General features: G+C 37.3%; 1 long non-coding RNA gene across 4 annotated transcripts in view; it reads right to left on the bottom strand.

The window, feature by feature from the left end:
- Positions 1–1,650: 1,650 nt before the first annotated feature.
- LOC138716815 (uncharacterized) overlaps positions 1,651–14,556 on the bottom strand; it is a 60,603-nt gene continuing 47,697 nt past the window's right edge. For 3 of the 4 annotated variants that reach the window (XR_011336747.1, XR_011336738.1, XR_011336750.1), the window contains one exon: positions 1,651–1,738. This is a non-coding gene — a long non-coding RNA (uncharacterized lncRNA). Of the gene's footprint in view, positions 1,739–8,981; positions 9,919–14,556 lie in introns of those variants that run through there. The other variant, XR_011336745.1, reaches the window with a different exon arrangement.

Here is a 14,556-nt window from a genome sequence, read left to right as displayed (position 1 = left end):
GTGGCATTTATGAAGAGTGGCTTGGAATAATGAGACAGACTGAAGTACTGACCAGACTAAAACAGCTCTTTCACAGGGTAGAAGGAAAATGGTCTATGTTTGACAACCATGGGATGAGGGGTAGGAGAGCAGATGGGTTGGTGCCATTTCACAGCTTATTTGAACAAGTCACAGCACCAAATGCACTGAAAATTTCCTGAAGTGCTTTGCCCACCAGCTCCTATCCACATCAGAAACTATGGTTTGTGGTCATCTGGATCAGGAGTTGACCTGGCTAACATTGCAAATGGAAAAATGAGGACAAGATTAATGTTTAACCCAGGTCACTTCTCTAATCATGTTGTATACAAAGCTCTGAAAATGGTTTTACTGATGAAATGAGGTAGTGATGCAAATGTGGGAATAAGCAGCCTGAGGTATAAAGTAGTAGGAGTTGCTTGTGTTATATTATGATCAAAATAATTATGGGTCAAATGACAGATTAATAGCCTTTTCCTTTATACTTTCACAAAGTATTCAAAGAAATTGGAAGGTCTGTGTTGTTCACAAGAAGTTGTATACAATTTTGAAAGAGAAACAAGTATTTTGCATCCTCAGCTTCCCAGTTTTACTTTCAAAATTGTCAGCCCCACATTCTCAAATGCCTAAATCACAGAGCTTTTCTCTGAGCACCAAAAAACCCCTTCCATTTGGTGTCTAAGCGTACTAAGTATGCTTCAGGAACGAGACCCCTGAGGATAGTGATTGCCTGGCTGTTAATGTGCTTCTTCAGTTTTCAGCGTATGCCAAGTCAAGAAGGAATGAGCCAAGAATCCCAAACACAATTTCCCTATGCAACATATTCTGCTGCAAGGGTGACACTGAGTTTGTCTTCAGATTTCAAACATCTTGCAATTTTCTTTCTACAAGTGATTTTATTGCTTTCTGGGCTTATTTTCAATACAAATCAGTGACAGACCCAATTTGATTAGTAGCTGCAAAAATAGACTTCAAAGTCAAGCGTTGTAACAAATAGCTTCTACAGAAAAATTGATTCACTGTGAGAGTGGTGAGGCACTGTCACAGGTTGCCCAGGGAAGTTGTGGCTGCCCCATCCCTGAAGGTGTTCAAGGCCAGGCTGAATGGGGCCTTGGGCAGCCTGAGCTACTGGGAGGTGTCTCTGCCCATGGCAGAGGGGTTGGAACTAGATAATCTTTAAGGTCTCTGCCAAGCCAAACTATTCTATGACTCTATGATTCTGTGATTCTACACTACTATTGCATTAAAGATATGAGTTAATTTCAAGCAAACCTTTATGATGGATCTGCCAAAAGTTTAATTTAGGAAAATCAAACATTTGTCTAATAAAGACAAAGTTTGATGTTCCTAAAAGTAACAGTAGCATGAGTGAGTAAAATTCCTTATATCAACGAAAAATAAAATTGTAAGTGTGCGAATGCTACGCCTAAGAACCCAAAAAACAATTCAAATAAACTGAAAAATTATTATAGACATGGAAAACATTACCCAACGAGTCAAAGCAAAAAATTGCTGGACCTGGAGTTTCCGGAGAGCAGTCTATGACATCCCATGTCTTGGGGGCATTTTGTTAGGCCCCAAGTCAGCGGTGGGAGTGGTGGTGGTCGTGGGTCCCTCTTCATTCTTCAGCTGCAGCCTGACCTCCCAGTCTTCTCTCACCACTCCACTTTTTCCTGCAGCATATCACCAGCTCAGTCATGCCACCATGGCTCCTTGGGCCCTGTGTTATAAATAAGATTGTTGAAATGTTAACTTTACAAAAGAGTATGTTTTGGGATTACCTCAGTCCATTTACTGTTCAACTTGACTCTGCAGCATAAGTTAGTTCAGATGACTTCTTGTGAACTATCTCTCTCACTGCCTGAGACCCTAAGTTTGGAAACGTTCCCATTCAATATGCTTAAGTCCTACTGAAGCTGGGCATATGGTTAAGTAATTTCCTGATCAGGCATGTGCATATGTGCTTTCGCAGACTGATGTCTTAGATCATAACTTATTTGTAAAATATATTATCATTTCTCTGGCACATTTTGCATGTGAGAACATGAATAAATAGATAGATAGATAGATAGATAGATAGATAGACAGACAGACAGATAGATAGATAGATAGATAGATAGATAGATAGATAAATAAATAAAGACACATCATTTTGTGTTACCGAGTAAGAGGATTTTTTGGCCAATTTTCCTTTGCTATGTTTTGAATACAGTTTAAGTGTATCTCTTTATCATTATTTTGGGAGTTAAAAAACAAGTAGAACGTAAGAAAGTTAAAAAGATAGTAAGGATTTTTGTAGTTTTTTAATGGTTGTTTGTTAACTAATGGTAAAATATTGTCTCTGGCAAAATGTTTGTAGGAGGCACTTGGCTGTTTTAGTATAACTGGAGTGAAAAAGTCTGAATAAATTCAACAGACTTGACATATTCAGCTTTCTCACATTACTCAGATACTACAGACCCCATTTTCATTTTGTTAGAGGCCCTAACAGAAGGATGTAATTTTTAACAAATTTCGTAAAGCAGTTCTTGATTTGTGTTTGTATCTTTTGGTGCTTGTAGTTGTCATGGAGTGACTAACTCACAACAAAAGCTTTGTTTGATAAATTTAGCATCATTATTGATTGTAGAATATCTGTGTAGAGAATCCAGCACCAAAAAGATAATAAAATATGAAACTTTTTCAGTAATTGGGTTTTTTTAATCATTTAACTCAATAATCATGCCTGGACACTTGGAAATCAAGCTGTGATCTGTTGTTATGGTTACTCAGATCACTCAAGTGGGATCATTTCTTTCTGGTACTTGGCTGCACATAGGAACGTGCCTGGCAAGGACTCTTCCATGTGCCCATGTGAAATATGTTCCAATGATCTGTAGGTATGAAGTTTTGAAATTTGCTTTTCATGAACTGTTTAACGTTACTTGTGTTTCCACTATATAATACATATATATATATATCATCCTACTGCAGACAGCTGAGCAAGATGTGTCCGCAATTGGAACAGGCTGATCTTATCAGAGCTTTGCCCCTTGGAAGTGATTTGGGTCACCCTTAAGTCTGAGCTGCAGTCATAAGCTGCCTCTCCCCATGAACCAAGCTTACTGAGAGCCTAGGGCAATTAGGCCTCAAGAAGAGATGGTTCAGACAGATGCATAAAATGCTGTGTTCTGGCTTTAAAGCAATGCCTGAAAGCTGCAAAGAATTAGTTTTCCTCTACTTTGTTCTGTAACTAACTAGTGCAAAAATGAAGCAACAGAAAATGCCAGCATTTGCAGGCACTTTTATAAGGAGGAGTTAGTCTCTAAGCTGATCTGATACTCTGGAATAAATGCTACTGGAGAGGAATCTAGATCCAAAATAACTCAGAAGCATCACCATGCCAAAGATGTCTTTCTCTTATACTTCTTTTTCATGTGTTTGAGTGTTACTACCATGCATTCATAATAAAACAAAAATGCGTACACTGTTTCTGAAGTTCAGAAAGAGGGAAAAGGTAAAAATTGTTGCATTGGTTTTGAGAAAACAAAAGAAAACAGAAAAGCCAACAGAGCTATTTTCAAAACAAGAAATGTCAGAGGAAGCAAATTTTTGAATAGCTAACAGAAGCATGGTGACTCAAGAGTCTCATGGTGACTCAAGTGCCTTCAATATCCTTTGGAAAAGCCGAATCACAGAACACAAGTGTAATAACTTCTTAAAATAAGCAGATTGAGGGAATATTATACGTGTCTACTCACTCTTATTGCTTATCATGCCTTACCTAGACATCATCTTTCAGCTAAGGTCAGAGACAGGACTTTAGGATAGACTGCTCTTTAATCATCAATTTAAAAAATTACTTGAAAAATAAATCTGATCAAGTTTAAGTAGAAAAAAGATGGCACCAAGGCCAACTCCCCTAATCACTAAAAGGATCTTCAACATTTATTTAATGCAACTTTAGGTGTATTATGCTGGTTAATGTAGTTATTCTGCATTGGCTAAATGATATTCATTGAACAGTAAAGTTCATAAAGAAAGATGATTAATTCATATCTGTATTGTTTGTGTTATCTTTTCTAGAGAAAAGATTCCATTTTTCATTTAAATAATGTTATTTTATTTTAAAATGGAACAAAACCGCAAGTATTATTCTAGTGCTGTTCTGACCTGAGTCATCATACTCCAAAGATCAAAAAAAGGGTGGACCAGCTCTGCTCCAATTTATAGCTGTGTGATGACAAAGCAGATTCATCTGCTTAAGGAAGTGACTTTGCATTTGCTCTAGTGCAACAGATAATCAAATGTGATCCATTGTAATGAATATCTCTAGGAAACTTTGACATGTTGTCTTTGAAAATATGATATTCATTTACTGCTAGGAACAAATTATTTAAATCACAAACTTCAGGCATTAATTTCCTTGGGCTGTTATACTTTCAGGACATAAATCTAGCTTTGAAAGAACTGCCAGCTATCTCAATTTCCATTAATGACAGAGGAATTTCAATCTAGAAATCCTTGCAAAATGCTGCAGATACACCAGTAATTACAGTAAATGTGTATTCATGCAATGACTATAAAAAGAAAACTGCACTCTTATGAGAAAAAACAAAACAGCCCAAATCAAAGCAACCCTCACCCCTCAGGAAAAGTCGTCATGTCAGCAATTCAAGTGTTTGTTTTCCTTGAGCTGTATGGACACATATTAATAATGTCTGGGGGTGGGGATACATTAACTATGAAGGAATTTGGGATGTTTTCATTATTGCTGGGCAAATAACTCTTGAAAAGTAAGCATCCCTTTTATGCATAGATCAAGTGAACTTGGCAGCAGCAATGTCATTGATGCTAACATTGTGTGACAGGAAACAAACCCATGTGACTGTTGTGTTTTGTAAGTCGAGCTCTTGTGTAAGATTCCGGTACATTCTTTTCCAGCTATTCTTTCAGAAATTTGAACTTTTAATTAAAGGGTAACATTGAAGCATGTCCAGCATTGACAGTCTTAATGCTGTTTCTTCTCCACATTAACAAGCAAACCAGCTTCAGTCACCATGCAAGGAAATACTGTATAATTAGCCTCATTGTCTGTTATGAGCAAATATGTAGTTTGGTGAGGGAGGGAATGTGCTAGTGTTTTCTAATCAAATGATCAGGAGTCAAGATTTTCAGCTTTTAGTAGGCACATAATTTTCTCATAGACATCCTGATGACTTTTATTTTGCCAGCTGGTATGAAATATAAGTATTAAATTCAGGAGGCTCATAAGGATATAGATAAGCTATTAATAAAAATCAATTCAGTTAAAACCAAATAATTTGAAATGTAACATTTATCGAAGTAAATATTTACTGAAATTATAACAAATATCAAAATGCAAAAAAATAGCCACATGTTGATCTCTGGAAAGATGAGTTATAATGTGTATCATCTAATATATATCATCATTTAGCAGTCTAGAATCCATTTCACTAATGATCACAGAGCTTGATAATGCGTGTACATCAAGGATCTTCAATAATATGAGATACTGACTATTAGTAGGACAAACGTAGGAACTGATGTGACATGACATAATATGCCTCTTACACCAGCTGGTGACTTCAGTGTTGGGTTTCAATTCTGAAATGAATTTTCGGTGATAAGTTAAAAACACATTAGATATTCTGAAACAATCAGTAGAAAACCGAAGGATATGTGGGTTTAGGAACCTTAATTTTTCTTTCTCCTGAGATTTTGAGTTCTATTATATATGTTATAAAAATTTTGAAAAAGCAATTTGACAAAAAAAACCCCGAACCCTACATCCTGTAATGACAACATAAAACTATAGGATTAGACCTTGATTTCCAGGCTCACAGTATCCACATTCCTAATTTCCATAGAACTGGTAATGAAAGTAGTACAGAAATATAAGCTGTTCCTTCTCAGATTATTAAATAACCTTACAGAATCAATTTTTATAGTACATTTCAAAGGAAGCAACATGCAAAAACATATACAATATTTGTATAGTTAAATCTTCAAGAAAAGACCAATAATTTAAATATGAGGGGTTTTTGTCTCCAAAGACTACTACCAATCAAGTGAAAAAAGAGCCTGGACATATATAAACCAATGTACCAAGGAAGCAGTAACTGAAAGCTGTCACTATAAACATTGGAGATTTCTGGATTATCTACAACTCCATCAGGAGACGGTCTTCCTTCTGACAGCTTTGCACATGGGTCAAAACAAAAAGCAGGAACAATGTAAAGGAGAATATTTGATAGGAAGACCATGGGCAGATGCATAATGATGTATCTGTTTTGTATATCTGCATCACTGAATCATCAGCCAAACATTTTATTAGATGTTCCTTCATGGCCACTAAATTCATACTCATTAAATACTTCTCCACCATCCAAACTTGCCCGGATAGCTATGTTTCCTGTAGAAAGGAAACATTTTACCTGGTTTAGTTCCACCTCTTCTGGTACAGGATGTTGAATCCATTCCCTATTGCTCTTTCTGGGTTTCATCATTTAACATTACTCCTTCCTTCAACTTCCTTAAGGCTTTTTGAAAATTTAGCTCTAGGCACTGGCTTCAACAGGAATGAAATTCTACTATACAAATGGGTTATTCAATGTTTTGTCAGGTAAGTAGCAGTCTATCCAATGATTTCAGATGACACAAACAAGACTTAGTGACTTACAACATAAACCAAAAGACTGTTTCAGATGTACCTAGAGCTGCATTTTTTCATTTTTTTAATGAAGAAAGAGATGGAAAGGGCATCTGTGAACATCCTTTCTGTTATCATGCCAGCACTTTGGTAGATTCTGAGATTATTCATAAAATATGCAGTCTGCATTATAATGCAATTAATTTATCGGTGTACAGTTGTCTGAAAGGAAGACTTTTCTATTATTCTTATTGGCATGGTTTTGGTTGGCTTTATTTTACAAAACATGAGGGCCTGATACATCTATGTATCTGACTTACCATAAACTAAAATCAGGGAGGAAATGATACCATCATAGCCCATGAATTTAGATCTACATAAAAAGTATTCTTGATTTCCTTCCTTTCATAACATTTTTCCATCCTTTTCCTAGGGCTGAGAAACAGAGGCTTTCCCGAGTCTATCTAGTCATTCACTCAAAATATGATATATGGTTAGAAAAAAAATGCCTCTTTTCTCCAAAACAAGGGAGACACAATTATGACGCAACGTCAAACTTAAAGTTTTCAGTAGGTACTGAAATATTCAAATTCTTTATAGTTTTTCCATTAGAACTGATATCATGGTTACAGCTTTCTTCAAAACTGCAAATAAACTTTTCTGCTATTGAGAACAAAGCCACTGTTGCAGACTTGATCTTCAGGTAAAACAAACCACTAACATTTGCATTACATGGGTATATGCAGTTGAGAAAATTTTGACTTACTCTGGACGTGAAAAACTGTCATGAAGCAGTTTGTAAGAATCATTCTGTTATCTCTGAAAAGCTGAGCAGCCTGGTAACTGCTGTTAAATTAGGCTGTTAAAACTGCCTAATACATGAAACAAACCATGCCCTACCCTCTGGGATCTTGACCAGCAGGGTGGAACAGCTGGTGTTCATTACTGACAGGGATAGCCCCAGAGAATTTAGGGATCTACCAAGTCCTTTGGTTTTAAGTCTGTGTTCTCCCTGCACCTAACATAGTATATTTTCTGCCAAGCACACGTTTAGCTTACTAGTAACTCAGAGTTAGCTTGATCAATGTTTAACTGAAATGCATATTTATAGAGCCTCTTGAGAACCATTCCAAAATAAACTAAATTTTTAAAAAGGCAGTGTTTATTGCCATATCATTTTTAGAAGACCTAAGTTACAGAAGCGTCTTATTGATAAGTATAAGCAATGACTGTCCAATTGCCCAAAGGATGTTTTACAGTAGAATTCACAAAGATTCAGGTGTCTATGAAAAGAGAGAGTTCTAAAAGACACATTTTTCTTCTCATGAAATCAATATTAGGATGTTTCAGCATAATTGTGCATTATTCACAGAAGTAACACCCACAATCAGTGGTTTTTCCCAGTAGAGTTACATGAACTGATTCAATGAATGTGTAAAAACATGACTTGTCCTGTTTAGGCCCAAGACCTTTGCGCACACTGAGGATCCTGAGTTGTTTACGCATGGCAGAGGATCAGGTGCACAGTGCCAGGGTGACTCTTCAATCCTGAAGGAATGAAAGGATGGAAATTTGATAGATTTATTCCTGTTGTATTTCTGAAGATGTTTTTTATTTTTGTTTTACAGTTGGAGATACCACGTTAATTTACCCATGGCAGACATATTTCTAAATAGCTGTTAATACTGAAGATCACAGTCTGTAAAATCTTATCTTCACAGTACTGGTGAGAGATGAGAAAGAACTGTTTTTCCCATATTGTGGAAGGGGAACTAAACCATGTGCACTTTTCTACACTGCATCTTCCAGACCACCAGGCAGGCACAAGTGAAGATCTCTGCCAGAAAGAGCCTTCTCGGTCAACTCTGTCAAGGAATTAATTCAGGTTAAAATTAACCACTTCTCTGGGAAGTTGTTTTCACCCCAATGACTTTCTTACTCTAGTTCACTCTACAGTTTCACAAAGTCTTATATACGCAAAAGGGAAGACAGAATTTATGGGCAGGAGGATGGGGGAGTACAGGATGCACCAGAGAATCTTTATGTCAGCTCACAGCGTTGGTGGAACTACGAGCAAAAACTTATCCTTAAGTGATTTTGTATCTGATTTCCCCTGAAATCAATGTTCCGACTCATCAAAGATCATGTAAAACATTTCTAATAGTGCACATAATTAAGATAATTATGCTGTCTATAATAGGTAAAAGAAGCCATTTCAATCCTCAGGACCAAGAAAACCTTTCATATACCTTTGGTGATTCACATCTTTATTCAGTAATAATGCAAAAAAAAAGAAGAGGTATGACTGCATAAATTAAGGAACAAACCATTTAGATTTTTTTTTCTGGGAGTCCTTGTTAATATCATTTGCTATTTCCATTGAAAAATGTTAGGCATTAAGCAAAAGAAAAAAGGTCCCAGAACTTTTCTTGCTATTGCTGAATTAGCCATTGAATCATGCACTTAAAGCAGACCTACATTTTTAACTTTTGCAGGCATAACTATGTTTGTTAGTAAAGAAGTATCATGGCTCTAACCAATATAACTATGCTAAAAAAAAAACCAACACCAAAACCAACCAAAAAAACCCCTAGAAGATTGCATTAAAAAAGTAAACAGTTCCTTTGTCTGTGCAGCTTTTCCTGAGAATAATACTCGCAATGGAACTCCTGCTCTTGTATAAGCTGTTTCCACACCAAAGGGAGAAGGGATTGCATAGGGAGAAGGGATTGCATGTCTCTAGAAGTACAGCTATCCCTTTAAGCAAGACAAGCCTTATAGATCAAGGCACTGGCAGGACAGCCAAAGTAAAAGATACTATTGGGCTACTGTTTGTAAAAAAGCAGTGCCACCTGTTCTCTGGCACACTTTACAAACAGCAAAAGATAAAACTGCCCCAAGCTGTCCCAAGCTGCCAGATGTTTATGCCTTCTTTATGCTTATTCACCGCTTGACTCTCCTGAAGAACTGTGCAGAAGTCAGTCCAGCTTCTTCAGCTGAATTCTGCCTTCTGGGTAACTTCAGCTGTCCTGTTTTCTCTGTAGTACAGCAAAAACTGCTGATGCCAAAAGTCTTGCAGGGCAGATGTGGGATGGCAGAATATTTTACTGAGAAATGAAGAACAGCTATCTTCTTTAAGTGCTACATGTCAAGCCAGTGTTGAGACATGCATTCTACATGCATTTATTCCTGATTCATTGGAATTAGGTCCTTGAGTTCACTAGCTTCATGGTAACATTTTTTTTTTTCTGAGAAAAGAAAGAGAAGGAAAAAGAAGAATGTCTTGAATTAAGCACTTATGTGTCACATGCAAATGAGATACCAGTTTCATCCACTCAGAGAAAACATGTCTATCTTGTCCCTGAAGAGCTGAGTCTTTTATAACTGAACCAGATCTAAGATATTTCTTGAAATACCAATAGAAACTGCCTTGATCCTCACAAGTTCATTACAACAGGTTCAGTCAAGTCAGTTAGCAACCAATATTCTCGCACTGTGCTCATCTGTGTTTTATATCATTCCTTATTTCCACTTGCTGTTAGGAAAATATTAGAACCTTAGAAATGGGGATGAACTTTATTCCTGAATAGAGATATTTTTAAGCTTAAAATATGTGACAAATCTTCTCTTTCAAGGACTTGTCAGCCATGTTCCTTATCCATCCATCATCCCTAACATCAAATGAATCACACGTGCTCAGTCAGGACTGTGTTTAGCTTGGTACAGAGACATAGATGAAGAGCAAGTAGGGCAATTACTTTTTCCTATCATTTTCCACATGGAAAATATCTATGACAGAAGGTCTGATTTGAGTTTTAAAACATGCAGAACCATATCTTGTCTCCACTGAAGTAAACAGTGATTTCAGGAGGGACAAGGTTGAGCTCAAAGAGTAAATAATAAGTGATAATAAGTGATATATCTGTATGAGGATATTATCTGTAACAAAAACTTCCCTGGAAGTGTATGTCCACCTATATGGCCAAAATGCATTATCTGTACTGATACTGTATCACAGAAAAGTTGCGTACATTGTTTTAAGTACTATTGCTTCTAGACAAAAGTACTGGGTCATGAGGAATAAATCTATGCTTGCTATTACTCAAAATGATTCAAAGGTATTTTATATCGTTCTGTAGGCAATTATATTTGGCAGATCATTTATTTTATTGGGAAAAGCTATATTTTCCCAGATTTCCCTTGTTTTATTATGTCTCATTTAAAGGAGCTGGGAATCAAATCTTTTTCGTCTGTGTGTAAAAAAAATAAGTTCCAAACAGCTTGCCTCCATTTCTTATCCTGTAATGGACACCTCAGGGAACACACTGATCACCTTTGCAGCAAATGAATTGGAAAACTGTTTCCACATATCCCCCTTCCTGTACTGTGTACAATAAACAGTGCTAACTCTTCCATAGTTTATTGTGGCTTTAAGGCTTTTGGTAATTTTGGTAATTTTTGTCAGTTAGTTTCTATTCTTTCAGAGTTGTTGCACCAAAAACATGTACAATACTCCAACCGAGACCTTAAAAAAATTCAGTGGAGCTGAAGGGTTAGTTTATATGGCTTGCTGATTAGCCAAACTGGAATAACATTCTTCTTTTAGCAAAAATATTAATTTAAGATCACATTTATCTCCAAAATCTTTTCCTATGAATTGATATCAGTTCCCTTATTCAGACATTTTGCGTTTTTTATCCTTATGTATGGCATTTTGCCTCTTTTCATACTAGGTAATTTTAGTTTTATAGAATAGGGGAGGCTTAGACTGGATAGTAGGAAAAACTGAGGTTGTTTCTCCTTCTCTTATCACTGTGCTGCTTGGGAAAAGAGACCAACACCCACCTCACTATAATCTCCTTTCAGGTACTTGTAGATAGCCATAAGGTCTCCCCTCAGCCTCCTTTTCTGCAGGGTATATAGCCCCCATTCCTTCAGCTGCTCTTCATAAGATGTGTTCTAGACCCTTCACCAGCTTAGTGAAGTGGGTTAGAAAGCCACTACATCGGTCATATAGGATTTCATCCCCAAGTCTGTAGCATTGCATGGGGTTGTTGTGTCCCAGCTTCAGGACCCAACACTTACCTTTGTTGAACCTCATAAAATCTGGCCTGTCCAGCCTGTTCAGATCCCTCTGTTGAGACTTTCTACCCTCAAGCAGATCAATACTCCCTCATAACTTAATATCATCTGCAAACTCACTAAGGATGCACTCAATCCCCTCATCCAAATCATTGATAAAGATATTAAGGAGAACTGGCCTCAGTACTGAGCCTTGAGGGACACCACCTGTGACCAGCTGCCGACCGGATTTAACGCCATTCACCACAACTCTTTGGACTTTTTAATCCAGCCAGTTTTTTCACCCGGAGAACGGTATGCCTGTCCTAACCATGAGCATCCAGTTTCTCCAAGAGAATGCTGTAGGAAATGTGGTCAAAGGCTTTACTAAAGCCTAGGTAGACAACATCCACAGCCTTTCCCTCATCCACTAAAGGTAGGAAGAGATCAGGTTAGGCAGGCAGGACCTGCCTTTCATAAACACATGCTGCCTGGGCCTGATCGCCTGTTCATTCTGTATGTGCTGTGTGATGGCACTCAAGATGATCTGCTCCTTAAGATTCCATAAACTAACAGGCTTGTAGTTCCCTAGATCTTTCTGGTCTTTCTTGTAAATGGGCATCACATTTGTTAAACTTCAATCAACTAGGACCTCCCTGGTTAGATATGACTGCTGATAAATAATAGAAAGTGGCTTTGAGAGCACCTCTGCCAGCTCCATCAGTACCCTTAGTGGATCCTTTCCAGCCCCACGGACTTGTGTATGTCTAAGTGGTGCGGCAGGTCACTAACCATTTCGTTTTAGATTATGAGGCTTCAGTCTGCTCCCCAACCCTGTTTTCCAGCTCAGGGGGCTGAGTATCTGAAGAACAACTGGTCTTACTGTTCAAGAGAAACAACGAAGACGTTAAATACCTCAGCCTTTTCCTCATCCTTTCCCATTATGTTTCCACTTGCATCCAATAAAGGATGGAGGTTCTTCTTAGCCCTCCTTTTGCTTCTAATGTATGGCTAGGAACTCCTTAGATTTACAGATATACAGCAGTTCAGGTTTCTAGACATTCAAAAATATAGAAAAATGTTCTTCACATTGCAAGCTGAATGTGATTTGTACCTGAGTCCTGTGCTCCAATGTTGTGTTATTCTTGCTGTGCTTACTCTGTTCCTCTAGACACATTTAGCACTGCTAACTGATGGGGTACTTCAAGTCTGTTACTGCTGAGACTGCCAGTGTCTCATCTACCTGGCTGTATCTATAGGAATAAACAAATATGTGCGTCGTTGTAGCTTAGTGTAGAAAAACAGCTTCAGACTATAATGGAAATCAATCCTATGTACATATAAACCGTTGAGTGTTTAAACCTGACTTGAAGATTTGAGTTGAGTCATGAAATATGTGGGATAAGACTGTCCTCTCTTCACTGGGAAAGTTAAAGTATTAAACTTAAGTCATGTCAGAAAAATGAAAGTATAGCTCAATTAAATAGTTAATAGATGGTTGTAATAACTATTCTTGTGATTTTTTGGTGCACGTATAGTAACATATCTATACCCAGGAAAGTACGTTATTACATATCCGTGGAGTACATAAACTTCCTAGCTCTGCTTTGTGATGTTTCCTTTTTATACTTAAAACACTTGACCTTGTACTACAGCTGCAGCTTCACTGTGGTGCATAAGATTCAGTCAAAAATGATGAAGTTGTTTTTACATAGTTTCAGCTATTTGCAGTCACAGTATGTAACCTTACCTAGATTCTATATGTAAACTACAGACATGTACCTTCCATTGGAATTAAGCTATTGCCATCAGCCTTGGAGGGGATGTGATCAGCTAGCTTAGAAGAGGTATTTAACTTTTAGAAGGCTGAAGCTAAGTGAGGTAAAACCACTGGTGTATTTGCATATAAAAGACAGAGAAGCAGAGCTAAGAAAGTGGGGAAAATGAAAGGCTCTAGTTTGAATTCCTGCATAAGAATTGAAATATAATCTATGTACAATATCAAGAAAGTAAATGAGGTGGTGATCCAGCATCATAAATACATGTGTATTAACATACATTGCTCCTGAGCAAAACAACTTCTCAATGTCTCTTTCATGACGTATTTCTTAGCCCTGAATTGCTCTTGTATAACTACTTTGTCAGTACAGGAGCTCTTTTCTGTGTGTCAGTGGCAAACATGTTGACCCCATTTACACAGCAGAAGAACCACGCTTGCGTGTACAGGTGTAAAATAGATCTATTGCCATGCTGCTTTATCACGTTGCAATTCATGTTGTGCATTTGTTGGTGCAATATGCCTGCTAGAGAATGCAAGGAAGACAACCACAAAAGACATCATCTAGCAATATTTCAGCTGTGGTAAATTAGCATGTTGCCTCTGAGTCAGTGGAACTGTATTAGTTAATGAGAGCTGAGGGTCTGATTAATGGGACTTCTAGGAAGGAAAGCACATGGATACACTCTGGTTATGGTACCTGGTTCAAAATCAGGTAAATATCTGTATAGACAGAGACATTCTCAAGGTAAAAATAATCCCTCGTTTTTTTCCAACAGATTATGTATATGGATTCAATCTGTGTGTTTTCACCTGTTTTGGAGACAAAGTGAGAATGAGTAGAAAGACAGGAACAGGTCAAAAAGAGAACAAGATGAAAATGAAAAGCAGAAAAACTTAGTTGGCCCTGCTGAAGAATATCTTCAAACAGTGGTCATGCCAATCTCAAATTAGAACCATGAGTTAAAAACCTGTTTTCTTGGGTTTGTTTTACGTTACTAGTATTTCTGGCCCTTCTGTGTATCTATATTTAAAAAAAGTCAAGGAA

Source organism: Phaenicophaeus curvirostris, chromosome 1 (assembly GCF_032191515.1).
Source record: "Phaenicophaeus curvirostris isolate KB17595 chromosome 1, BPBGC_Pcur_1.0, whole genome shotgun sequence".
Classification (NCBI taxonomy): Eukaryota; Metazoa; Chordata; class Aves; order Cuculiformes; family Cuculidae; genus Phaenicophaeus; species Phaenicophaeus curvirostris.
The sequence above is the reverse complement of the archived record's forward strand: the minus strand, read 5'-3'. Positions and strand labels throughout refer to the sequence as shown.